The sequence below is a fragment of the Coffea arabica genome, chromosome 11c (genome assembly GCF_036785885.1).
Source record: "Coffea arabica cultivar ET-39 chromosome 11c, Coffea Arabica ET-39 HiFi, whole genome shotgun sequence".
Taxonomy (NCBI): Eukaryota; Viridiplantae; Streptophyta; class Magnoliopsida; order Gentianales; family Rubiaceae; genus Coffea; species Coffea arabica.
In genome coordinates this window covers 23,520,079-23,534,011 of record NC_092330.1, presented here as the reverse complement: position 1 = coordinate 23,534,011, position 13,933 = coordinate 23,520,079, and the positions used below count along the sequence as shown (strand labels likewise).

Genomic DNA, 13,933 nt, shown 5'->3' with positions numbered 1-13,933 from the left:
GAATTCATTCTAAGCGTCAATTCTTGAATTTCCTCTCATCCTTTTATTTATTTACTTTTATATTTTTTTCTTGTTGCTTTGCACCTTTTTTTTCCCTCGTCGCACAACTCTCAATTATCCTGAAATTGATCCTTCACGCTTGCGCTTATACATTTGCGCCGACAACTTTGACCGACGATCCGGGCTTCGATCCAGCCGTACCGTTCCTGACTTGTCTCGCGCCTTCAGATCCGCCTTCATGCTTCGATGAGAAGCAAAATATAAAGCAATCGTTCCGACGGAGCTAAATTACTACAGCATAAAGAACGAAGGGGAAATTTGGATTTCGAAACAAAAAAGGGAGGGGTGCAACAAGAGGACTTCCCAGGGGGTCACCCATCCTAGTACTACTCTCGCCCAAGCACGCTTAACTTCGGAGTTCTGATGGGATCCGGTGCATTAGTGCTGGTATGATCGCACCCGCCATGTTCCTTTCGCTTTATTCTTTTAAACTGCCCCGTCCTGTGAAGCAGTGTGGCTTTTCTGGACCCGAATTCATTTTAAGCGTCAATTCAAGAATTTCCCCTCATCCTTTTATTTATTTACTTTTACATTTTTTTCTTGTTGATTTGCACCATTTTTTTTTCCCTCGTCGCGCAACTCTCAATTATCCTGAAATTGATCCTTCACGCTTGCGCTTATACATTTGCGCCGACAACTTTGACCGACGATCCGGGCTTCGATCCAGCCGTACCGTTCCTGACTTGTCTCGCGCCTTCAGATCCGCCTTCATGCTTCGATGAGAAGCAAAATATAAAGCAATCGTTCCGACGGAGCTAAATTACTACAGCATAAAGAACGAAGGGGAAATTTGGATTTCGAAACAAAAAAGGGAGGGGTGCAGCACGAGGATTTCCCAGGGGGTCACCTAGGGGTGTCAACAGGCCGGGTCCGGGCCGGAATTCATTATTCCGGACCCGGACCCGGATCCGACCCGTTTACCCGACGGGTCTTTTATTCGGTGTTCCGGATCCGGACCCGGCGAGTCTCGGATCCGGGTCGGGTCTACCCGATCAAATTTGCCAAAATTTATAATTTCTAACAAAAAAGAGAATAAGATATATTTGTAAACAAATTTCTAGCTAATGCAAAGAAAAAACCAAATAAGAAAATAAATCAAATTGATTTTACTCAAATACATCATCCTAATCAAATTATATTGATAATATATATTTTTTATAAATTATTAAATCATTTATATCCGGATCCGGGTCTAATACGGGTCGGAATACTATATTCCGTATCCGACCCGTTTTTTTGTTTGAAAAAACGGATCCGGATCCGGATAACGGAATTAAATCCCTACCCATACCCGCAAAAATTTCAGGGATCCGATCCGGATCCGGGTGTAGACCCGACCCGTTGACCGGCCTAGGATCACCCATCCTAGTACTACTCTCGCCCAAGCACGCTTAACTTCGGAGTTCTGATGGGATCCGGTGCATTAGTGCTGGTATGATCGCACCCGCCATGTTCCTTTCGCTTTATTCTTTTAAACTGCCCCGTCCTGTGAAGCAGTGTGGCTTTTCTGGACCCGAATTCATTCTAAGCGTCAATTCAAGAATTTCCCCTCATCCTTTTATTTATTTACTTTTACATTTTTTTCTTGTTGATTTGCACCATTTTTTTTTCCCTCGTCGCGCAACTCTCAATTATCCTGAAATTGATCCTTCACGCTTGCGCTTATACATTTGCGCCGACAACTTTGACCGACGATCCGGGCTTCGATCCAGCCGTACCGTTCCTGACTTGTCTCGCGCCTTCAGATCCGCCTTCATGCTTCGATGAGAAGCAAAATATAAAGCAATCGTTCCGACGGAGCTAAATTACTACAGCATAAAGAACGAAGGGGAAATTTGGATTTCGAAACAAAAAAGGGAGGGGTGCAACACAAGGACTTCCCAGGGGGTCACCCATCCTAGTACTACTCTCGCCCAAGCACGCTTAACTTCGGAGTTCTGATGGGATCCGGTGCATTAGTGCTGGTATGATCGCACCCGCCATGTTCCTTTCGCTTTATTCTTTTAAACTGCCCCGTCCTGTGAAGCAGTGTGGCTTTTCTGGACCCGAATTCATTCTAAGCGTCAATTCAAGAATTTCCCCTCATCCTTTTATTTATTTACTTTTACATTTTTTTCTTGTTGATTTGCACCATTTTTTTTTCCCTCGTCGCGCAACTCTCAATTATCCTGAAATTGATCCTTCACGCTTGCGCTTATACATTTGCGCCGACAACTTTGACCGACGATCCGGGCTTCGATCCAGCCGTACCGTTCCTGACTTGTCTCGCGCCTTCAGATCCGCCTTCATGCTTCGATGAGAAGCAAAAAATAAAGCAATCGTTCCGACGGAGCTAAATTACTACAGCATAAAGAACGAAGGGGAAATTTGGATTTCGAAACAAAAAAGGGAGGGGTGCAACACGAGGATTTCCCAGGGGGTCACCTAGGGGTGTCAACGGGCCGGGTCCGGGTCGGAATTCATTATTTCGGACCCGGACCCGGATCCGACCCGTTTACCCGACGGGTCTTTTATTCGGTGTTCCGGATCCGGACCCGGCGAGTCTCGGATCCGGGTCGGGTCTACCCGATCAAATTTGCCAAAATTTATAATTTCTAACAAAAAAGAGAATAAGATATATTTGTAAACAAATTTCTAGCTAATGCAAAGAAAAAACCAAATAAGAAAATAAATCAAATTGATTTTACTCAAATACATCATCCTAATCAAATTATATTGATAATATATATTTTTTATAAATTATTAAATCATTTATATCCGGATCCGGGTCTAATACGGGTCGGAATACTATATTCCGTATCCGACCCGTTTTTTTGTTTGAAAAAACGGATCCGGATCCGGATAACGGAATTAAATCCCTACCCATACCCGCAAAAATTTCAGGGATCCGATCCGGATCCGGGTGTAGACCCGACCCGTTGACCGGCCTAGGATCACCCATCCTAGTACTACTGTCGCCCAAGCACGCTTAACTTCGAAGTTCTGATGGGATCCGGTGCATTAGTGCTGGTATGATCGCACCCGCCATGTTCCTTTCGCTTTATTCTTTTAAACTGTCACGTCCTGTGAAGCAGTTTGGCTTTTCTGGACCCGAATTCATTCTAAGAGTCAATTCATGAATTTCCTCTCATCCTTTTATTTATTTACTTTTATATTTTTTTCTTGTTGCTTTGCACCTTTTTTTTCCCTCGTCGAACAAGTCTCAATTATCCTGAAATTGATCCTTCACGCTTGCGCTTATACATTTGCGCCGACAACTTTGACCGACGATCCGGGCTTCGATCCAGCCGTACCGTTCCTGACTTGTCTCGCGCCTTCAGATCCGCCTTCATGCTTCGATTAGAAGCAAAATATAAAGCAATCGTTCCGACGGAGCTAAATTACTACAGCATAAAGAACGAAGGGGAAATTTGGATTTCGAAACAAAAAAGGGAGGGGTGCAACACGAGGACTTCCCAGGGGGTCACCCATCCTAGTACTACTCTCGCCCAAGCACGCTTAACTTCGGAGTTCTGATGGGATCCGGTGCATTAGTGCTGGTATGATCGCACCCGCCATGTTCCTTTCGCTTTATTCTTTTAAACTGCCCCGTCCTGTGAAGCAGTGTGGCTTTTCTGGACCCGAATTCATTTTAAGCGTCAATTCAAGAATTTCCCCTCATCCTTTTATTTATTTACTTTTACATTTTTTTCTTGTTGATTTGCACCATTTTTTTTTCCCTCGTCGCGCAACTCTCAATTATCCTGAAATTGATCCTTCACGCTTGCGCTTATACATTTGCGCCGACAACTTTGACCGACGATCCGGGCTTCGATCCAGCCGTACCGTTCCTGACTTGTCTCGCGCCTTCAGATCCGCCTTCATGCTTCGATGAGAAGCAAAATATAAAGCAATCGTTCCGACGGAGCTAAATTACTACAGCATAAAGAACGAAGGGGAAATTTGGATTTCGAAACAAAAAAGGGAGGGGTGCAGCACGAGGATTTCCCAGGGGGTCACCTAGGGGTGTCAACAGGCCGGGTCCGGGCCGGAATTCATTATTCCGGACCCGGACCCGGATCCGACCCGTTTACCCGACGGGTCTTTTATTCGGTGTTCCGGATCCGGACCCGGCGAGTCTCGGATCCGGGTCGGGTCTACCCGATCAAATTTGCCAAAATTTATAATTTCTAACAAAAAAGAGAATAAGATATATTTGTAAACAAATTTCTAGCTAATGCAAAGAAAAAACCAAATAAGAAAATAAATCAAATTGATTTTACTCAAATACATCATCCTAATCAAATTATATTGATAATATATATTTTTTATAAATTATTAAATCATTTATATCCGGATCCGGGTCTAATACGGGTCGGAATACTATATTCCGTATCCGACCCGTTTTTTTGTTTGAAAAAACGGATCCGGATCCGGATAACGGAATTAAATCCCTACCCATACCCGCAAAAATTTCAGGGATCCGATCCGGATCCGGGTGTAGACCCGACCCGTTGACCGGCCTAGGATCACCCATCCTAGTACTACTCTCGCCCAAGCACGCTTAACTTCGTAGTTCTGATGGGATCCGGTGCATTAGTGCTGGTATGATCGCACCCGCCATGTTCCTTTCGCTTTATTCTTTTAAACTGCCCCGTCCTGTGAAGCAGTGTGGCTTTTCTGGACCCGAATTCATTCTAAGCGTCAATTCAAGAATTTCCCCTCATCCTTTTATTTATTTACTTTTACATTTTTTTCTTGTTGATTTGCACCATTTTTTTTTCCCTCGTCGCGCAACTCTCAATTATCCTGAAATTGATCCTTCACGCTTGCGCTTATACATTTGCGCCGACAACTTTGACCGACGATCCTGGCTTCGCTCCAGCCGTACCGTTCCTGACTTGTCTCGCGCCTTCAGATCCGCCTTCATGCTTCGATGAGAAGCAAAATATAAAGCAATCGTTCCGACGGAGCTAAATTACTACAGCATAAAGAACGAAGGGGAAATTTGGATTTCGAAACAAAAAAGGGAGGGGTGCAACACGAGGATTTCCCAGGGGGTCACCTAGGGGTGTCAACGGGCCGGGTCCGGGTCGGAATTCATTATTTCGGACCCGGACCCGGATCCGACCCGTTTACCCGACGGGTCTTTTATTCGGTGTTCCGGATCCGGACCCGGCGAGTCTCGGATCCGGGTCGGGTCTACCCGATCAAATTTGCCAAAATTTATAATTTCTAACAAAAAAGAGAATAAGATATATTTGTAAACAAATTTCTAGCTAATGCAAAGAAAAAACCAAATAAGAAAATAAATCAAATTGATTTTACTCAAATACATCATCCTAATCAAATTATATTGATAATATATATTTTTTATAAATTATTAAATCATTTATATCCGGATCCGGGTCTAATACGGGTCGGAATACTATATTCCGTATCCGACCCGTTTTTTTGTTTGAAAAAACGGATCCGGATCCGGATAACGGAATTAAATCCCTACCCATACCCGCAAAAATTTCAGGGATCCGATCCGGATCCGGGTGTAGACCCGACCCGTTGACCGGCCTAGGGTCACCCATCCTGGTACTACTGTCGCCCAAGCACGCTTAACTTCGAAGTTCTGATGGGATCCGGTGCATTAGTGCTGGTATGATCGCACCCGCCATGTTCCTTTCGCTTTATTCTTTTAAACTGTCACGTCCTGTGAAGCAGTTTGGCTTTTCTGGACCCGAATTCATTCTAAGCGTCAATTCATGAATTTCCTCTCATCCTTTTATTTATTTACTTTTATATTTTTTTCTTGTTGCTTTGCACCTTTTTTTTCCCTCGTCGAACAACTCTCAATTATCCTGAAATTGATCCTTCACGCTTGCGCTTATACATTTGCGCCGACAACTTTGACCGACGATCCGGGCTTCGATCCAGCCGTACCGTTCCTGACTTGTCTCGCGCCTTCAGATCCGCCTTCATGCTTCGATGAGAAGCAAAATATAAAGCAATCGTTCCGACGGAGCTAAATTACTACAGCATAAAGAACGAAGGGGAAATTTGGATTTCGAAACAAAAAAGGGAGGGGTGCAACACAAGGACTTCCCAGGGGGTCACCCATCCTAGTACTACTCTCGCCCAAGCACGCTTAACTTCGGAGTTCTGATGGGATCCGGTGCATTAGTGCTGGTATGATCGCACCCGCCATGTTCCTTTCGCTTTATTCTTTTAAACTGCCCCGTCCTGTGAAGCAGTGTGGCTTTTCTGGACCCGAATTCATTCTAAGCGTCAATTCAAGAATTTCCCCTCATCCTTTTATTTATTTACTTTTACATTTTTTTCTTGTTGATTTGCACCATTTTTTTTTCCCTCGTCGCGCAACTCTCAATTATCCTGAAATTGATCCTTCACGCTTGCGCTTATACATTTGCGCCGACAACTTTGACCGACGATCCGGGCTTCGATCCAGCCGTACCGTTCCTGACTTGTCTCGCGCCTTCAGATCCGCCTTCATGCTTCGATGAGAAGCAAAAAATAAAGCAATCGTTCCGACGGAGCTAAATTACTACAGCATAAAGAACGAAGGGGAAATTTGGATTTCGAAACAAAAAAGGGAGGGGTGCAACACGAGGATTTCCCAGGGGGTCACCTAGGGGTGTCAACGGGCCGGGGTCCGGGCCGGAATTCATTATTCCGGACCCGGACCCGGATCCGACCCGTTTACCCGACGGGTCTTTTATTCGGTGTTCCGGATCCGGACCCGGCGAGTCTCGGATCCGGGTCGGGTCTACCCGAACAAATTTGCCAAAATTTATAATTTCTAACAAAAAAGAGAAAAAGATATATTTGTAAACAAATTTCTAGCTAATGCAAAGAAAAAACCAAATAAGAAAATAAATCAAATTGATTTTACTCAAATACATCATCCTAATCAAATTATATTGATAATATATATTTTTTATAAATTATTAAATCATTTATATCCGGATCCGGGTCTAATACGGGTCGGAATACTATATTCCGTATCCGACCCGTTTTTTTGTTTGAAAAAACGGATCCGGATCCGGATAACGGAATTAAATCCCTACCCATACCCGCAAAAATTTCAGGGATCCGATCCGGATCCGGGTGTAGACCCGACCCGTTGACCGGCCTAGGGTCACCCATCCTAGTACTACTGTCGCCCAAGCACGCTTAACTTCGGAGTTCTGATGGGATCCGGTGCATTAGTGCTGGTATGATCGCACCCGCCATGTTCCTTTCGCTTTATTCTTTTAAACTGCCACGTCCTGTGAAGCAGTTTGGCTTTTCTGGACCCGAATTCATTCTAAGCGTCAATTCTTGAATTTCCTCTCATCCTTTTATTTATTTACTTTTATATTTTTTTCTTGTTGCTTTGCACCTTTTTTTTCCCTCGTCGCACAACTCTCAATTATCCTGAAATTGATCCTTCACGCTTGCGCTTATACATTTGCGCCGACAACTTTGACCGACGATCCGGGCTTCGATCCAGCCGTACCGTTCCTGACTTGTCTCGCGCCTTCAGATCCGCCTTCATGCTTCGATGAGAAGCAAAATATAAAGCAATCGTTCCGACGGAGCTAAATTACTACAGCATAAAGAACGAAGGGGAAATTTGGATTTCGAAACAAAAAAGGGAGGGGTGCAACAAGAGGACTTCCCAGGGGGTCACCCATCCTAGTACTACTCTCGCCCAAGCACGCTTAACTTCGGAGTTCTGATGGGATCCGGTGCATTAGTGCTGGTATGATCGCACCCGCCATGTTCCTTTCGCTTTATTCTTTTAAACTGCCCCGTCCTGTGAAGCAGTGTGGCTTTTCTGGACCCGAATTCATTTTAAGCGTCAATTCAAGAATTTCCCCTCATCCTTTTATTTATTTACTTTTACATTTTTTTCTTGTTGATTTGCACCATTTTTTTTCCCTCGTCGCGCAACTCTCAATTATCCTGAAATTGATCCTTCACGCTTGCGCTTATACATTTGCGCCGACAACTTTGACCGACGATCCTGGCTTCGCTCCAGCCGTACCGTTCCTGACTTGTCTCGCGCCTTCAGATCCGCCTTCATGCTTCGATGAGAAGCAAAATATAAAGCAATCGTTCCGACGGAGCTAAATTACTACAGCATAAAGAACGAAGGGGAAATTTGGATTTCGAAACAAAAAAGGGAGGGGTGCAACACGAGGATTTCCCAGGGGGTCACCTAGGGGTGTCAACGGGCCGGGTCCGGGTCGGAATTCATTATTTCGGACCCGGACCCGGATCCGACCCGTTTACCCGACGGGTCTTTTATTCGGTGTTCCGGATCCGGACCCGGCGAGTCTCGGATCCGGGTCGGGTCTACCCGATCAAATTTGCCAAAATTTATAATTTCTAACAAAAAAGAGAATAAGATATATTTGTAAACAAATTTCTAGCTAATGCAAAGAAAAAACCAAATAAGAAAATAAATCAAATTGATTTTACTCAAATACATCATCCTAATCAAATTATATTGATAATATATATTTTTTATAAATTATTAAATCATTTATATCCGGATCCGGGTCTAATACGGGTCGGAATACTATATTCCGTATCCGACCCGTTTTTTTGTTTGAAAAAACGGATCCGGATCCGGATAACGGAATTAAATCCCTACCCATACCCGCAAAAATTTCAGGGATCCGATCCGGATCCGGGTGTAGACCCGACCCGTTGACCGGCCTAGGGTCACCCATCCTAGTACTACTGTCGCGCAAGCACGCTTAACTTCGAAGTTCTGATGGGATCCGGTGCATTAGTGCTGGTATGATCGCACCCGCCATGTTCCTTTCGCTTTATTCTTTTAAACTGTCACGTCCTGTGAAGCAGTTTGGCTTTTCTGGACCCGAATTCATTCTAAGCGTCAATTCATGAATTTCCTCTCATCCTTTTATTTATTTACTTTTATATTTTTTTCTTGTTGCTTTGCACCTTTTTTTTCCCTCGTCGAACAAGTCTCAATTATCCTGAAATTGATCCTTCACGCTTGCGCTTATACATTTGCGCCGACAACTTTGACCGACGATCCGGGCTTCGATCCAGCCGTACCGTTCCTGACTTGTCTCGCGCCTTCAGATCCGCCTTCATGCTTCGATGAGAAGCAAAATATAAAGCAATCGTTCCGACGGAGCTAAATTACTACAGCATAAAGAACGAAGGGGAAATTTGGATTTCGAAACAAAAAAGGGAGGGGTGCAACACGAGGATTTCCCAGGGGGTCACCTAGGGGTGTCAACGGGCCGGGTCCGGGCCGGAATTCATTATTCTGGACCCGGACCCGGATCCGACCCGTTTACCCGACGGGTCTTTTATTCGGTGTTCCGGATCCGGACCCGGCGAGTCTCGGATCCGGGTCGGGTCTACCCGATCAAATTTGCCAAAATTTATAATTTCTAACAAAAAAGAGAAAAAGATATATTTGTAAACAAATTTCTAGCTAATGCAAAGAAAAAACCAAATAAGAAAATAAATCAAATTGATTTTACTCAAATACATCATCCTAATCAAATTATATTGATAATATATATTTTTTATAAATTATTAAATCATTTATATCCGGATCCGGGTCTAATACGGGTCGGAATACTATATTCCGTATCCGACCCGTTTTTTTGTTTGAAAAAACGGATCCGGATCCGGATAACGGAATTAAATCCCTACCCATACCCGCAAAAATTTCAGGGATCCGATCCGGATCCGGGTGTAGACCCGACCCGTTGACCGGCCTAGGGTCACCCATCCTAGTACTACTGTCGCGCAAGCACGCTTAACTTCGAAGTTCTGATGGGATCCGGTGCATTAGTGCTGGTATGATCGCACCCGCCATGTTCCTTTCGCTTTATTCTTTTAAACTGTCACGTCCTGTGAAGCAGTTTGGCTTTTCTGGACCCGAATTCATTCTAAGCGTCAATTCATGAATTTCCTCTCATCCTTTTATTTATTTACTTTTATATTTTTTTCTTGTTGCTTTGCACCTTTTTTTTCCCTCGTCGAACAACTCTCAATTATCCTGAAATTGATCCTTCACGCTTGCGCTTATACATTTGCGCCGACAACTTTGACCGACGATCCGGGCTTCGATCCAGCCGTACCGTTCCTGACTTGTCTCGCGCCTTCAGATCCGCCTTCATGCTTCGATGAGAAGCAAAATATAAAGCAATCGTTCCGACGGAGCTAAATTACTACAGCATAAAGAACGAAGGGGAAATTTGGATTTCGAAACAAAAAAGGGAGGGGTGCAACAAGAGGACTTCCCAGGGGGTCACCCATCCTAGTACTACTCTCGCCCAAGCACGCTTAACTTCGGAGTTCTGATGGGATCCGGTGCATTAGTGCTGGTATGATCGCACCCGCCATGTTCCTTTCGCTTTATTCTTTTAAACTGCCCCGTCCTGTGAAGCAGTGTGGCTTTTCTGGACCCGAATTCATTTTAAGCGTCAATTCAAGAATTTCCCCACATCCTTTTATTTATTTACTTTTACATTTTTTTCTTGTTGATTTGCACCATTTTTTTTCCCTCGTCGCGCAACTCTCAATTATCCTGAAATTGATCCTTCACGCTTGCGCTTATACATTTGCGCCGACAACTTTGACCGACGATCCTGGCTTCGCTCCAGCCGTACCGTTCCTGACTTGTCTCGCGCCTTCAGATCCGCCTTCATGCTTCGATGAGAAGCAAAATATAAAGCAATCGTTCCGACGGAGCTAAATTACTACAGCATAAAGAACGAAGGGGAAATTTGGATTTCGAAACAAAAAAGGGAGGGGTGCAACACGAGGATTTCCCAGGGGGTCACCTAGGGGTGTCAACGGGCCGGGTCCGGGTCGGAATTCATTATTTCGGACCCGGACCCGGATCCGACCCGTTTACCCGACGGGTCTTTTATTCGGTGTTCCGGATCCGGACCCGGCGAGTCTCGGATCCGGGTCGGGTCTACCCGATCAAATTTGCCAAAATTTATAATTTCTAACAAAAAAGAGAATAAGATATATTTGTAAACAAATTTCTAGCTAATGCAAAGAAAAAACCAAATAAGAAAATAAATCAAATTGATTTTACTCAAATACATCATCCTAATCAAATTATATTGATAATATATATTTTTTATAAATTATTAAATCATTTATATCCGGATCCGGGTCTAATACGGGTCGGAATACTATATTCCGTATCCGACCCGTTTTTTTGTTTGAAAAAACGGATCCGGATCCGGATAACGGAATTAAATCCCTACCCATACCCGCAAAAATTTCAGGGATCCGATCCGGATCCGGGTGTAGACCCGACCCGTTGACCGGCCTAGGATCACCCATCCTAGTACTACTGTCGCCCAAGCACGCTTAACTTCGAAGTTCTGATGGGATCCGGTGCATTAGTGCTGGTATGATCGCACCCGCCATGTTCCTTTCGCTTTATTCTTTTAAACTGTCACGTCCTGTGAAGCAGTTTGGCTTTTCTGGACCCGAATTCATTCTAAGAGTCAATTCATGAATTTCCTCTCATCCTTTTATTTATTTACTTTTATATTTTTTTCTTGTTGCTTTGCACCTTTTTTTTCCCTCGTCGAACAAGTCTCAATTATCCTGAAATTGATCCTTCACGCTTGCGCTTATACATTTGCGCCGACAACTTTGACCGACGATCCGGGCTTCGATCCAGCCGTACCGTTCCTGACTTGTCTCGCGCCTTCAGATCCGCCTTCATGCTTCGATGAGAAGCAAAATATAAAGCAATCGTTCCGACGGAGCTAAATTACTACAGCATAAAGAACGAAGGGGAAATTTGGATTTCGAAACAAAAAAGGGAGGGGTGCAACACGAGGACTTCCCAGGGGGTCACCCATCCTAGTACTACTCTCGCCCAAGCACGCTTAACTTCGGAGTTCTGATGGGATCCGGTGCATTAGTGCTGGTATGATCGCACCCGCCATGTTCCTTTCGCTTTATTCTTTTAAACTGCCCCGTCCTGTGAAGCAGTGTGGCTTTTCTGGACCCGAATTCATTCTAAGCGTCAATTCAAGAATTTCCCCTCATCCTTTTATTTATTTACTTTTACATTTTTTTCTTGTTGATTTGCGCCATTTTTTTTTCCCTCGTCGCGCAACTCTCAATTATCCTGAAATTGATCCTTCACGCTTGCGCTTATACATTTGCGCCGACAACTTTGACCGACGATCCGGGCTTCGATCCAGCCGTACCGTTCCTGACTTGTCTCGCGCCTTCAGATCCGCCTTCATGCTTCGATGAGAAGCAAAAAATAAAGCAATCGTTCCGACGGAGCTAAATTACTACAGCATAAAGAACGAAGGGGATATTGGATTTCGAAACAAAAAAGGGAGGGGTGCAACACGAGGATTTCCCAGGGGGTCACCTAGGGGTGTCAACGGGCCGGGGTCCGGGCCGGAATTCATTATTCCGGACCCGGACCCGGATCCGACCCGTTTACCCGACGGGTCTTTTATTCGGTGTTCCGGATCCGGACCCGGCGAGTCTCGGATCCGGGTCGGGTCTACCCGAACAAATTTGCCAAAATTTATAATTTCTAACAAAAAAGAGAAAAAGATATATTTGTAAACAAATTTCTAGCTAATGCAAAGAAAAAACCAAATAAGAAAATAAATCAAATTGATTTTACTCAAATACATCATCCTAATCAAATTATATTGATAATATATATTTTTTATAAATTATTAAATCATTTATATCCGGATCCGGGTCTAATACGGGTCGGAATACTATATTCCGTATCCGACCCGTTTTTTTGTTTGAAAAAACGGATCCGGATCCGGATAACGGAATTAAATCCCTACCCATACCCGCAAAAATTTCAGGGATCCGATCCGGATCCGGGTGTAGACCCGACCCGTTGACCGGCCTAGGGTCACCCATCCTGGTACTACTGTCGCCCAAGCACGCTTAACTTCGAAGTTCTGATGGGATCCGGTGCATTAGTGCTGGTATGATCGCACCCGCCATGTTCCTTTCGCTTTATTCTTTTAAACTGTCACGTCCTGTGAAGCAGTTTGGCTTTTCTGGACCCGAATTCATTCTAAGCGTCAATTCATGAATTTCCTCTCATCCTTTTATTTATTTACTTTTATATTTTTTTCTTGTTGCTTTGCACCTTTTTTTTCCCTCGTCGAACAACTCTCAATTATCCTGAAATTGATCCTTCACGCTTGCGCTTATACATTTGCGCCGACAACTTTGACCGACGATCCGGGCTTCGATCCAGCCGTACCGTTCCTGACTTGTCTCGCGCCTTCAGATCCGCCTTCATTCTTCGATGAGAAGCAAAATATAAAGCAATCGTTCCGACGGAGCTAAATTACTACAGCATAAAGAACGAAGGGGAAATTTGGATTTCGAAACAAAAATGGGAGGGGTGCAACACGAGGACTTCCCAGGGGGTCACCCATCCTAGTACTACTCTCGCCCAAGCACGCTTAACTTCGGAGTTCTGATGGGATCCGGTGCATTAGTGCTGGTATGATCGCACCCGCCATGTTCCTTTCGCTTTATTCTTTTAAACTGCCCCGTCCTGTGAAGCAGTGTGGCTTTTCTGGACCCGAATTCATTCTAAGCGTCAATTCAAGAATTTCCCCTCATCCTTTTATTTATTTACTTTTACATTTTTTTCTTGTTGATTTGCACCATTTTTTTTTCCCTCGTCGCGCAACTCTCAATTATCCTGAAATTGATCCTTCACGCTTGCGCTTATACATTTGCGCCGACAACTTTGACCGACGATCCGGGCTTCGATCCAGCCGTACCGTTCCTGACTTGTCTCGCGCCTTCAGATCCGCCTTCATGCTTCGATGAGAAGCAAAAAATAAAGCAATCGTTCCGACGGAGCTAA

The 13,933-nt window shown here is 44.3% G+C and overlaps 8 non-coding genes and 9 pseudogenes across 8 annotated transcripts; all 17 read right to left on the bottom strand.

Annotated features, from left to right (window-relative positions):
• Positions 1–342: 342 nt before the first annotated feature.
• On the bottom strand, positions 343–461 carry LOC140017883 (5S ribosomal RNA). Its single transcript, XR_011824189.1, has one exon. It is a non-coding gene; the product is annotated as a 5S ribosomal RNA (ribosomal RNA).
• Positions 462–1,388: 927 nt separating this feature from the next.
• Positions 1,389–1,506, bottom strand: LOC140019250 (5S ribosomal RNA; annotated as a pseudogene).
• A 413-nt stretch (positions 1,507–1,919) lies between these two features.
• Positions 1,920–2,038, bottom strand: LOC140017562 (5S ribosomal RNA). The gene has a single exon (XR_011823870.1). It is a non-coding gene; the product is annotated as a 5S ribosomal RNA (ribosomal RNA).
• A 927-nt stretch (positions 2,039–2,965) lies between these two features.
• LOC140020572 (5S ribosomal RNA) lies at positions 2,966–3,083 on the bottom strand (annotated as a pseudogene).
• Positions 3,084–3,494: 411 nt separating this feature from the next.
• On the bottom strand, positions 3,495–3,613 carry LOC140017279 (5S ribosomal RNA). Its single transcript, XR_011823590.1, has one exon. It is a non-coding gene; the product is annotated as a 5S ribosomal RNA (ribosomal RNA).
• A 927-nt stretch (positions 3,614–4,540) lies between these two features.
• LOC140020695 (5S ribosomal RNA) lies at positions 4,541–4,658 on the bottom strand (annotated as a pseudogene).
• A 927-nt stretch (positions 4,659–5,585) lies between these two features.
• LOC140020192 (5S ribosomal RNA) lies at positions 5,586–5,703 on the bottom strand (annotated as a pseudogene).
• A 411-nt stretch (positions 5,704–6,114) lies between these two features.
• On the bottom strand, positions 6,115–6,233 carry LOC140017561 (5S ribosomal RNA). The gene has a single exon (XR_011823869.1). It is a non-coding gene; the product is annotated as a 5S ribosomal RNA (ribosomal RNA).
• A 928-nt stretch (positions 6,234–7,161) lies between these two features.
• LOC140018438 (5S ribosomal RNA) lies at positions 7,162–7,279 on the bottom strand (annotated as a pseudogene).
• A 411-nt stretch (positions 7,280–7,690) lies between these two features.
• On the bottom strand, positions 7,691–7,809 carry LOC140017882 (5S ribosomal RNA). Its single transcript, XR_011824188.1, has one exon. It is a non-coding gene; the product is annotated as a 5S ribosomal RNA (ribosomal RNA).
• Positions 7,810–8,735: 926 nt separating this feature from the next.
• On the bottom strand, positions 8,736–8,853 carry LOC140020751 (5S ribosomal RNA; annotated as a pseudogene).
• A 925-nt stretch (positions 8,854–9,778) lies between these two features.
• LOC140020749 (5S ribosomal RNA) lies at positions 9,779–9,896 on the bottom strand (annotated as a pseudogene).
• Positions 9,897–10,307: 411 nt separating this feature from the next.
• On the bottom strand, positions 10,308–10,426 carry LOC140017881 (5S ribosomal RNA). Its single transcript, XR_011824187.1, has one exon. It is a non-coding gene; the product is annotated as a 5S ribosomal RNA (ribosomal RNA).
• A 926-nt stretch (positions 10,427–11,352) lies between these two features.
• Positions 11,353–11,470, bottom strand: LOC140020570 (5S ribosomal RNA; annotated as a pseudogene).
• A 411-nt stretch (positions 11,471–11,881) lies between these two features.
• LOC140017278 (5S ribosomal RNA) lies at positions 11,882–12,000 on the bottom strand. Its single transcript, XR_011823589.1, has one exon. It is a non-coding gene; the product is annotated as a 5S ribosomal RNA (ribosomal RNA).
• Positions 12,001–12,927: 927 nt separating this feature from the next.
• Positions 12,928–13,045, bottom strand: LOC140020190 (5S ribosomal RNA; annotated as a pseudogene).
• A 411-nt stretch (positions 13,046–13,456) lies between these two features.
• Positions 13,457–13,575, bottom strand: LOC140017277 (5S ribosomal RNA). Its single transcript, XR_011823588.1, has one exon. It is a non-coding gene; the product is annotated as a 5S ribosomal RNA (ribosomal RNA).
• Positions 13,576–13,933: the final 358 nt, after the last annotated feature.